This window comes from Schistocerca americana, chromosome 4, assembly GCF_021461395.2.
Source record: "Schistocerca americana isolate TAMUIC-IGC-003095 chromosome 4, iqSchAmer2.1, whole genome shotgun sequence".
Classification (NCBI taxonomy): domain Eukaryota; kingdom Metazoa; phylum Arthropoda; class Insecta; order Orthoptera; family Acrididae; genus Schistocerca; species Schistocerca americana.
Window position 1 is genome coordinate 359169008 of NC_060122.1, and position 13066 is coordinate 359182073.

At 41.5% G+C, this 13066-nt stretch overlaps 1 protein-coding gene across 2 annotated transcripts in view; it reads right to left on the reverse strand.

Annotated features, from left to right (window-relative positions):
* LOC124613197 overlaps nt 1–13066 on the reverse strand; it is a 537871-nt gene that overhangs the window by 207517 nt on the left and 317288 nt on the right. The window lies entirely within an intron of this gene.

The following is a 13066-nucleotide window of genomic DNA, read 5'->3' on the forward strand; positions in this document are numbered from 1 at the left end:
AAACAGCACAAAACTTTGAATCGCCCATATACACATGGTGTTACAAAAAGGTACGGCCAAACTTTCAGGAAACATTCCTCACACACAAAGAAAGAAAATATGTTATGTGGACATGTGTCCGGAAACGCTTACTTTCCATGTTAGAGCTCATTTTATTACTTCTCTTCAAACCACATTAATCATGGAATGGAAACACACAGCAACAGAACGTACCAGCGTGACTTCAAACACTATGTTACGGGAAATGTTCAAAATGTCCTCCGTTAGCTAGGATACATGTATCCACCCTCCGTCGCATGGAATCCCTGATGCGCTGATGCAGCCCTGGAGAATGGCGTATTGTATCACAGCCGTCCACAATACGAGCACGAAGAGTCTCTACATTTGGTACCGGGGTTGCGTAGACAAGAGCTTTCAAATGCCCCCATAAATGAAAGTCGAGAGGGTTGAGGTCAGGAGAGCGTGGAGGCCATGGAATTGGTCCGCCTCTACCAATCCATCGGTCACCGAATCTGTTGTTGAGAAGCGTACGAACAATTCGACTGAAATGTGCAGGAGCTCCATCGTGCATGAACCACATGTTGTGTCGTACTTGTAAAGGCACATGTTCTAGCAGCGCAGGTAGAGTATCCCGTATGAAATCATGATAACGTGCTCCATTGAGCGTAGGTGGAAGAACATGGGGCCCAATCAAGACATCACCAACAATGCCTGCCCAAACGTTCACAGAAAATCTGTGTTGAAGACGTGATTGCACAATTGCGTGCGGATTCTCGTCAGCTCACACATGTTGATTGTGAAAATTTACAATTTGACCACGTTGGAATGAAGCCTCATCCGTAAAGAGAACATTTGCACTGAAATGAGGATTGACACATTGTTGGATGAACCATTCGCAGAAGTGTACCCGTGGAGGCCAATCAGCTGCTGATAGCGCCTGCACACGCTGTACATGGAACGGAAACAACTAGTTCTCCCATAGCACTCTCCATACAGTGACGTGGTCAACGTTACCTTGTACAGCAGCAACTTCTCTGACGCTGACATTAGGGTCATCGTCAACTGCACGAAGAATTGCCTCGTCCATTGCAGGTGTCCTCGTCGTTCTAGATCTTCCCCAGTCGCGAGTCATAGGCTGGAATGTTCCGTGCTCCTTAAGACGCCGATCAATTGCTTCGAACGTCTTCCTGTCGGGATACCTTCGTTCTGGAAATCTGTCTCGATACAAACGTACCGCGCCACGGCTATTGCCCCGTGCTAATCCATACATCAAATGGGCATCTGCCAACACCGCATTTGTAAACATTGCACTGACTGCAAAACCACGTTCGTGATGAACACTAACCTGTTGATGCTACGTCCTGATGTTCTTGATGCTAGTGCTGTAGAGCAATGAGTCGCATGCCAACACAAGCACCGAAGTCAACATTACCTTCCTTCAATTGGGCCAACTGGCGGTGAATCGAGGAAGTACAGTACATACTGACGAAACTAAAATGAGCTCTAACATGGAAATTAAGCGTTTCCGGACACATGTCCACATAACATCTTTTCTTTATTTGTGTGTGAGGAATGTTTCCTGGAAGTTTGGCCGTACCTTTTTGTAACACCCTGTATAAACTAGTTGCTCCAATGATTTTATACATTTGTGAGCAGGATAAATTACGTTTTGTTTCAGTGTCTGCACTTGTGTCTATAAGAAGGGTACAGTGTCAAACACCAGCTGATTATCTACAGAATGAATTTTCACTCTGCAGAGGATTGCGCATTGAGTTTAGAATTGTGTCATCGACAGTGTTCTCGAACCTAGACCCTTTGCCTTTTGCGGTAAAATGCGCTACCAACGGAGCTATCCATGCACGACTCACCCGCGAAAGGCAAAAGTTCCTAATTCGCGTCCCGATCCGGCACACAGTTTTAATCTAATAAGAAATTTCAGCATACAGTTTGCCAGTCGTTTTAATGTATACTAGTTAAAATCAACTAATGGTCCTAATTTTACGGTTTTACTGCATGACAATATAGACAGTTGCACACAGTCTGTGTGTCGGCTTTGGACACCGAATGGGATCAGAGGAAATTCTTGATACGCTAGGTACTTCAAGAAGTTAAGTTACACATTATTATGGCAAGCTAAGTAACTCTTTTCGAATGCTGCACTACATTTCAAAGTGACATAGATACATGACACACTTTTTCTACATAGTCACCACGTTTCTGTAAACAACGGTCGGAAGTCACTATAATTCGTCCAGTTCCTCGAAGATTGACATCTGCTCCCGTGAACATAGATCTATCCAAGAACCGTTGTGTGAACATCCTTATCGTTCGAAAATCGTGAAAAGGTGTGAAAGCGAAGAGCATTGGCGGAGCTGTCATTCGTACTCAGTTGAGTCATATGAAAAGGTGTCCGACGTGATTATTGCCGTACGACGGGAAATAATGGACTTTCGGCACGTAATGGTAGTTGGAGCTAGACGTACGGACGATTCCATTTCGGAAATCGTCAGGGAATTCAATAGCCCGAGATCCACAGTGACAAGAGTCACCTCTCACCACGGACAACGCAGTGGCAGACGACCTTCACTTAACGATCGAGAGCAGCGACGTTTGCATAGAGTTTCCAGTGCTACCAGACAAGCAACACTGAAGGAAATAACCGCAGAACTCAAAGTGGGACTTACGGCGGACGTATCCATTAGGACAGAGCGGTGAAATTCGGCGTTAATGAGCTATGGCAGCAGACGACCGATAGCACGACATCGCCACCAGCGCCTCTCCTGGGCTCGTGTCCATATTGGTTGGACCCTTGACGACTGGAAAACCGTCGAGAAGAGTCCCGATTTCAGTTGGTAAGAGCTGGCTCTGAGCACTATGGGACTTAACATCTGAGGTCATCAATCCCTTAGAACTTAGAACTACTTAAACCTAACCAACCTAAGGATATCACACACATCCATGCCCGAGGCAGGATTCGAACCTGCGGCCGTAGCGGTCGCGCGGTTCCAGACTGAAGCGCCTACAACCGCTCGGCCACAACGGCCGGCTGGTAAGAGCTGATAGTGGGGTTCGAGTAAGACGCAGACACCACGATGCCATGGACCCAAGTTGTCGACAAGACCCTGTGCAAGCTGATGGTGGCTCCAAAATAATGTGGACTGCGTCTATCTGGAATGGACTGTGATCGCTGGTCCAACTAAACCTCTGATTGACTGGAAATGATTATGTGCGTCTACTTTGAGACCATTTGCAGCCATTCATGAGTTCATGTTGCCAAACAACGATGGAATTGTCACTGAGCCACAATTGTTCGCGTTTGGTTTGAAGAACGTTCTGGACAGTTCGAGTGAATGATTTAGCTATCCTGAGCGCCCGATATGAATCCCATCAAACGTTTGTGGCACATAATCGAGAGGTCAGTTTGTGAATAAAATCTTGCACCAGTAACACTTTTGCAATTACGGACGGCTATAAGGCAGCATGGCTCAACTTTTCTGCAGGTGACTTCTAACGACTAGTTGCGTCCACCGAAAGGGAGACCCCGTGGTTGAAATACTTGGCCAGAAAGAAAGGCGAAGAGGGGTAACAATTACTGACTGCCAAACCGTGGGCCAAGTCTCTGGGTTGAGCGCAAAAAGTTCCTCAATGTCTCATTATGTAATGGCGGAGTCGTCTAACCCATGGCAATTACGTATCAGGTGTTTTAATTGTAATTGTTTCGTGCACTTGACTGTAATAACTGTGTGTATAGTAGTGTCTCGTCTGTGTTACTGTTGTTGTTGTTGATTATTATTATTATTATCTTCACTTTCTCAGACGTTAAGTCCGGTTAAAAATGGAGTGACGCGGACCTTGATCAAGCGTCACTTCCTTTTAACTGTACGGTATGTGTTATATTGCATTTAGGAACTTTCGGGTAATTGAACATGTATCAATAATTACGGATTTCTGTAGTTGTATATATATGTTTGGATGTAGCTGTATTGCATTGATGTACTGGTGGATATTGTGTGGTATGACTCCTGTAGTTGATAGTATAATTGGTATGATGTCAACTTTATCCTGATGCCACATGTCTTTGACTTCCTCAGCCAGTTGGATGTATTTTTCAATTTTTTCTCCTGTTTTCTTTTGTATATTTGTTGTATTGGGTATGGATATTTCGATTAGTTGTGTTAATTTCTTCTTTTTATTGGTGAGTATGATGTCAGGTTTGTTATGTGGCGTTGTTTTATCTGTTATAATGGTTCTGTTCCAGTATAATTTGTATTCATCATTCTCCAGTATATTTTGTGGTGTATACTTGTATGTAGGAACGTGTTGTTTTAAAAGTTTATGTTGTAAGGCAAGCTGTTGATGTATTATTTTTGCGACATTGTCATGTCTTCTGGGGTATTCTGTATTTGCTAGTATTGTACATCCGCTTGTGATGTGATCTACTGTTTCTATTTGTTGTTTACAAAGTCTGCATTTATCCGTTGTGGTATTGGGATCTTTAACAATATGCTTGCTGTAATACCTGGTGTTTATTGTTTGATCCTGTATTGCAATCATGAATCCTTCTGTCTCACTGTATATATTGCCTTTTCTTAGCCATGTGTTGGATGCGTCTTGATCGATGTGTGGCTGTGTTAGATGATACGGGTGCTTCCATGAAGTGTTTTCTTTTTCCAATTTACTTTCTTCGTATCTGTTGATGTTACGTGATCTAAAGGGTTGTAGAAGTGGTTATGAAATTGCAGTGGTGTAGCCGATGTATTTATATGAGTGATTGCCTTGTGTATTTTGCTTGTTTCTGCTCGTTCTAGAAAGAATTTTCTTAAATTGTCTACCTGTCCATAATGTAGGTTTTTTATGTCGATAAATCCCCTTCCTCCTTCCTTTCTGCTTAATGTCAATCTTTCTGTTGCTGAATGTATGTGATGTATTCTATATTTGTGGCATTGTGATCGTGTAAGTGTATTGAGTGCTTCTAGGTCTGTGTTACTCCATTTCACTACTCCAAATGAGTAGGTCAATATTGGTATGGCATAAGTATTTATAGCTTTTGTCTTGTTTCTTGCTGTCAATTCTGTTTTCAGTATTTTTGTTAGTCTTTGTCTATATTTTTCTTTTAGTTCTTCTTTAATATTTGTATTATCTATTCCTATTTTTTGTCTGTATCCTAGATATTTATAGGCATCCGTTTTTCCCATCGCTTCTATGCAGTCGCTGTGGTTATCCAATATGTAATCGTCTTGTTTAGTGTGTTTTCCCTTGACTATGCTATTTTTCTTACATTTGTCTGTTCCAAAAGCCATACTTATTTCATTGCTGAATCCTTCTGTTATCTTTAGTAATTGGTTGAGTTGTTGATTTGTTGCTGCCAGTAGTTTTAGATCATCCATGTATAGCAAATGTGTGATTTTGTGTGGGTATGTTCCAGCAATATTGTATCCATAATTTGTATTATTTAGCATGTTGGATAGTGGGTTCAGAGCAAGGCAGAACCAGAAAGGACTTAATGAGTCTCCTTGGTATATTCCACGCTTAATCTGTATTGGCTGTGATGTGATATTATTTGAATTTGTTTGGATATTAAGTGTGGTTTTCCAATTTTTCATTACTATGTTTAGGAACTGTATCAATTTACGATCTACTTTGTATATTTCCAATATTTGTAGTAACCATGAGTGGGGTACACTATCAAAAGCTTTTTGGTAATCAATGTATGCGTAGTGTAGCGACCTTTGTTTAGTTTTAGCTTGATATGTCACCTCTGTATCTATTATCAGTTGCTCTTTACATCCTCGTGCTCCTTTGCAACAGCCTTTTTGTTCTTCATTTATAATTTTGTTCTGTGTTGTATGTGTCATTAATTTCTGTTTAATGACTGAAGTTAATATTTTGTATATTGTTGGTAGGCATGTTATGGGGCGATATTTAGCTGGGTTCGCTGTGTCTGCTTGATCTTTAGGTTTCAGATATGTTATTCCGTGTGTAAGTGTATCAGCTAATGTGTATGGGTCTGCAATGTAACTGTTAAATAATTTAGTTAGATGTGAATGTGTTGAGGTGAACTTCTTTAACCAGAAATTTGCTATTTTATCATTTCCAGGGGCTTTCCAATTGTGAGTAGAATTAATTGCTCGGGTGACTTCATGTTGCAAAATTATCACTTCAGGCATTTGTGGTATCATCTTGTATGTGTCTGTTTCTGCTTGTATCCATCGTGCATGCCTGTTATGTTGTACCGGGTTTGACCATATGTTGCTCCAGAAGTGTTCCATGTCTGTTATGTTTGGTGGATTGTCTATTTTAATGTGTGTGTTATCTATTGTCTGGTAAAATTTCTTTTGGTTTGTGTTGAATGTTTGGTTTTGTTTCCTTCTATTTTCACTTTTTTTGTATCTTCTGAGTCGTTTGGCTAATGCTTGTAATTTCTGCTTCTTTTCGTCTAATTGCTCTGTCGCTTCTTGTTGTGAGATTTTACCTAACCTTTTTCGTTTTTTTTCCGAGATTTCATTTCTTATAAATTGTGTTAGCTGTCCGATGTCTTTTCTCAGTTTTTCTGTTTTGATCTGTAGCCTGTGTTGCCATGCTGGTTTTGTGGGTTTCTTCTGTGTGTTGGTTGGTTCTGATCTCTGCCTAGTGTGTATATTTAGTGTAGTGAGTGCTCCTATATAAACCAGTAGTTGTAACTCTTCCATAGTTGTGTTTTCATTTATTTTGTTGTGTATGATTGTGTTGATAGTTTTTATTGTTGTTTCGACTTGTGGGTTATTTGGTGGTCTATGCAAGAATGGTCTAATGTCTGTATTTGTGTTTTTGTATTCTATATATGTTAGCTGAAATTTTTCTTCTATATCTAACATGTGTGTCACTTCGTGTTCTATTTGTGCTTGTTCTGGTGGCTGTCTTAAGATTTCGTTTTCCTCTGATTGTTTAATTGGTGCGTGTTGTTCTTTGTTTGTTTGCTCTGGGATGTTTGAGTCCATTACTGCATTTTCTTCTTCTTCTGATTGCACATTATTTTGTTCCAGTATTTGTTGTACTTGTTGTTTGATGTTTTCTAATTCTGACTGGGGTATCCTGTTATTTTTTATTATTACACGGATCTGATCAGCTAGTCGTTGTTCTGTTAAAAATTTTAATTCTGGGTATCTGGTAATAAATGTTGTGTATACTTGTGATCTGTATCCAGTTGTGTTGGTTCCTAGGTTTGTTGCTTGGTAATAACAGAACATGAGGTGTCGATTAACTTCATCTGACCATCTCATCCTCTGTCTTTGTTTTCCTTCTAGGGTGGTTGCAAAACACCTCTATTTGGATTTAAATCATTTTCCAGTTGGCTAGCAGTGTCGTTACCATTGTGGACGGGCATAGGGTTCAAGCGTCGTCCCCGACCATGACGGCGCTTGTCAGAGGCTTCTTTAGTTCTGTCCTGAACCAACTAATCACACTAAAAGGGGGGTTAGCCCTATTAGTGGTTTGTTCTTTTTGTCGCCTTTTACGACTGGCAGAACATACCGGAGGCCTATTCTTTTCCCGGGCCTCCACGGGGATTATTATTATTATTATTATTATTATTATTATTATTATTATTATTATGATTGATTGATTGATTGATTGATTGATTGAGTGGTGATGATGATGATGATGACAGGGAAGTTGAACCTGGTGCCAGTATATAGCCTGCTACTCAGTAGCAAAAATGGAGCAGCCGAACTTTACGTCCACATCCAGTGGATGGATCACCATCAAATGCCACATGAGATACTTTCAAGAGATGCTGCGTAGACGAGAGGAATTTTGGGCATCGATTCTGATAATCAGCAGTTTTACACCACCACTTCTCGTCCTCTTGCCAAGTAAGTACTGGTGCAGAAATTCTTTTCACTTCTAGTTTCGAACCAGTTACCTCCGAGCCGAGCGCCATCGCAGAAGCGACGAAGGTGCTGTTACGTCTCATGGGGTGAGGTCGTGCGAAGCTTAACTGAGATATGTCACCAGATGGAAATGTTGACATAGGAGGCCTCCTTTTGTGCTTCAGGACAGCGTTGTGTGCTGGCTCCTAGATTCATCTTGTCCCTTTCTTCAATTATTTTGTCACATCTATGCAGCATTAAGTGCAAAAGAATTCCCTCTGAGTTATCCGTGCGATATACACAATTGGTACTTCACCAGAGGGTGGACTGGGTCAGTGGAAAGACACCACCACTAGAGACAAGCCCTGGACAGTAACGATGGTGTGCTGCGTTGGCTCCAACAGTCACTGACAAGTTTTTTTTTTATTTGCCCATATTTGGTTGCACTGACTTTTGACCTGCTGTCAAGGTACTATGCAGTAGGTCGTGTTATACCTGTTGTTATAATTTCAACATTGGACATTTATTGTATGTGGAACAAGCTGAGGATACCATCCAACTACATCACCTGGTAGTACAACACACTAAAGTGTCTTACAATGTGTTGTATATTGTAACTAAGTTATAGTTACGATGTTATAATCTGTATTGGTATAATGAGATGGTCTATGCTGTCTTGTGCATGTTTATGATTATATAACCGTGTAACATTAAATCTCTAATACTGTCATGTACAGATACTATTTTCTCGGGGCCTTGCATCCAGTAATTGAGGGGCATGGAAATCTATGCAGATGTCTGTACATCTGACACTCAGTGTCAGTCACGAACTAGCTGATACGGTCCCTGTTTCTAGTCCTTGCGTATTGTTTTACTGCTGCACTAGTTTCGTAGGCAATCGGCTTGGGCTATGTACGAGTACATCTGGCGCACAGTCAGGTACCTCCATCCAAGCCTTCTCCACTCACAGCACACCGCTTGATTGCCACTTCGCCCCAGGCTACCACCCCAGCTGACCATGGTCCCCCATCTTATTACGCTGCTGAGAGAGAACCGCCGAAATTATCATTTGGCAGATCTTAACTAACATCACTGGTCGGTGCCAGAGACGAGCCAGAGATCCATCCATCTCTAGTCACCTCGATGTCGACGGGAAGTTAAACCCTAATCTCTCTTACTTTTTTTTTTTTTTTTTTTTTTTTTTTTTTTTACGAACCAGGGTGGACAGATTCATCTTGAGGTTTAGTGACTCCGCACTGTCACTACTCACGCTGCCTGTGTAGTGTCCTTGCAACGGCAACCATAAGTTTCCAAATCCATAGCACTTCGCTGTCGTTTGTCTTTCATATCGCAGTTTTAACGATGATATGCTTTTGCAGTTCTTCCTGCGAGTACGTGTCTCTAAGTTACCGCAAAGTTTCGAACAACACATGTGTAGCGTTCAGAATCGTTATCTGCGCTCCTAAAATGAAGAACGACATATCAATGTCATCATATACACAACTGTCATTTACTTTGCACTAAAATCCTTATAGATAGGAGGGACAGAGCCCAGAGACTACGCGGACAGGACCTATTAAGGAGGGTTTACATGGGTATCTTACGGCAACATTTGCCAGCAGTAGCGTTGCCGTCAGCATTGCAGCAATGTGGTCGCAACACGTAGCAATGTTGCGATATGGCCTGGCAATACTACTGGCCTTTCAGATAGTTGCTGACATATTTCCAACCAAGGTTGGAGATTATTTAGTATTGCAGTGTAATATTAAGGTGAGAATATTTTCTAGACCCAAATTCGGGATAGATTAAAAAATTTAATAGTGCAAAAAAAAAAATAAAACAAATTAGATGTAATAAAGGCAAAATATCACTTTGTTATGAAAAGTACATTAATTTGTTTTTTACTAGTACCTGTTAAGATGAAGAGTGAGCAGACATACTATATTTACCAGTGTTGTGAATTTTCTCCAACTTAACTAAAACGTATAATAGAACATACCAACACAGGTAAAGCAGATATCTAATTCGGGATAAATCGTTTCATAATTGTTAAATGCGGCACAAATAGGTGTTCCGGATTACCTTTGAAAAATTTCTGGACAGAGCTACAAAAATCTCGATTTTCAGAAAGAAGAAGAAGAAGAAGAAGAAGAAAAGACGGATGGTCGCATCAGTAACAGATATCTCTGTTCCTGCCTGTAAATGCTTCCCTCTGACTCAACTTTGTTTCTTGCTTATCTCACCGAAAGCGCTGCAGTCAAGTATCTAAGAGAAAACAATGTCGTTACGCTTTTGTTCGGCAGTTTGGGCGTACATGTAGCCACATTTGTTGTTACCTGTTTTTAAGTTTGAGTTTGTTGTTTACAGCGATGGAGTAGTAGGCAAATAGGAGATTATGAATTTCATAATCCTACCTGAACTATGAGACACCGAAAGTAATTGCAATCTGGAAAAAGGACAACTGGCAAACTGTTTCCGGTTAGATCGGAATCACGATTTATTTTTTGTGTGGTATATCACGCGTGTTTCCCTGTGCTGGTGAACAAGAAGAAAATACAAAAAAATATTCTTATTTCAGATTTGCGTTAATGAAAACCTCCGATCATTCTCCCAAAGCATTGCTTACTTCTGCTACCAAGAGGCTTAACGAGAAGTAGTGCACTTTAAAGAGCTACATTAAACATCTGTGCGAATCACGAGTTGCTAAGAACCAAAAGGTGATCACCAATCAGGTTGTAACTAGTACACAGTCTCTCGTCTTAGTATCGGGTTTAGAGACACTCAGACCAATAGCTTGTACAAGATATTGGAAACAGTGTTTTGAAACACTGGTAAAATTCTAAAAAGGTATTCATCCAACATCAGTTCATGAGCATTTCACTTACTTAAAGAAGAACGCATCGCCGATATCTCTTGTTCTCCCTAACATTACTCCTTGTATCATGTATAAGCAGTTGAGCGGTACTTCCACTAGCCCGCCTTCGTCCATTTTGTTGCAATAGTGTGGCTCCTTGTAAATACTTCTGCCCCGGAAAAGTATTGCCGCAAACATTGCCGGGCAATAGCCGCCGGTAACATTGTAGTATATGTGGCTGTAATTCGTATGGTCGCAATGATGTCGGACAACATTTGCAGGGATATAGTGTCAGCAATATGCAATGTTTATGGAAAGTCAAGGTTTCAAAGTATTGAAAAATAACATTATTCCACGAGGCTGTGTTTTAAATTATTTGGACAAACTACCTTCAGAAACTGCCCATTTTTGAGTGTGTCCAAGGAACATACTACAAACCTGAAATCTGCAGAGGGTGTTGACTTTTTACTGTAAGTGTCGTTTAAGGAGCGACTTTTCGGTTTCCATCCCTAACGAGGTGAAATACGGGATCAAAGGCTTTGTGAAAAAGTGTCGCTATTAAGGCAATTTTGAAGCTACAACTACGATAATGGATATTTTGGTTAGTCAGAAATAAAAAAAAAAATCGGTTTCAGCATTCTTGGAAATTCAACACTAAGGGGGTAAAATAGTGGGTGAAAGCTCTTTTGAAAATAAATCATTATTAAAGAACTAAAGCACTTTTACAGCTGCCTTTATGGAAATTGGTATTCGACTTCTTGGCTAGAAATAACAACCCCTAAGTCGCTTTATGGTCCGAAGTACATTCGGAAAAGACCATGCTTCTATGGCCTTATTAGCGTGAAAAGTTTAGAAAGTGTTGTATCTTGTGAACAACATAAAAATTAGATTCAAAGAAGAAAAAACAAAAAAAAAAAACAAACAAAAAACAATCTATGTAGACCATACAGTCTATGCGAACGAGGAAGCGGGCGCTAAGCTAGTAGTCACCTACAGTAATAGATGAGGACACTTCGTTGTCAGTTCGTTAATAAATCGCGTGCCATGAATATTTCTGCACAGCACAATCGTCAAAGATCATCATCTAAAATATACACTAAGTGATCAAAAGTATCCGGACACCTGGCTGAAAATGACTTACAAGTTCGTGGCGCCCTCCATCGGTAATGCTGGAATTCAATACGGTGTTGGCTCACCCTTAGCCTTGATGACAGCTCCCACTCTCGCAGGCATACGTTCAATTAGGTGCTGGAAGGATTCTTGGGGAACGGTAGCCCATTCTTCACGGAGTGCTGCACTGAGAAGAGGTATCGATGTCGGTCGGTGCGGGGTGGCACGGAGTCGGCGTTCCAAAACATCCCGAAGGTGTTATATGGGATTCAGGTCATGAGTCTGTGCAGGCTAGTCCATTACAGGGATGTTGTTGTTGTGTAACCACTCCGCCACAGGCCGTGGATTACGAACAGGTGCTCTATCGTGTTGAAAGATGCAATCGCCATCCCCGAATTGTTTTTCAACAGTGGGAGGCAAGAAGGTGCTTAAAACATCAATGTAGACAAAACAAGAAGGGGTGCAGCCCCCTCCATGAGAAACACGAGCACATCATTACACCACCGCCTCCGAATTTTACTGTTGACACTACACACGCTGGCAGATGACGTTCACCGGGTTTTCGCCATACCCACACCCTGAAATAGGATCGCTTCATTGTGTACCGTGATTTGCCACTCCACACAACTTTTTTTCCACTGTTCAGTCGTCCAATGTTTACGCTCCTTACACCAAGCGAGGCGTCGTTTGGCATTTACCGGCGTGATGTGTGGCTTACGAGCAGTCGCCCGACCATGAAATCCAAGTTTTCTCACCTCGTGACTAACTGTCGTAGCACTCGCAGTGGGTCCTGATGCAGTTTGGAATTCCTGTGTGATGGTCTGGATAGATGTCTGAGCCTCTTCAACTGTAGGCGGTCTGTCAGTCAACAGACGAGGTCGGCCTGTACGTTTTTGTGCTATATGTGTCCCTTCACGTTTCCACTTCACCATCACATACGAAACAGTGGACCTAGGGATGTTTAGGGGTGTGGAAATCTCGCGTACAGACGTATGACGCAAGTGACACCTAATCACCTGACCACGTCCGAAGTACGTGAGTTCCGAGGAGCGCACCATTCTGCTTTCTCACGATGTCTAATGACTACTGAGGTCGCGGATATGGAGTACCTGGCAGTAGGTGGCAGCACAATGCACCAAATATGAAAAACGTATGTTTCTGGGAGTGTCCGGACACTTTTGATCAGATAGGGTAAGGTGCATGACATGCAAAGAGCTATCGAGAATGGTTACGTTACTGCCGTATTGAAATGTCA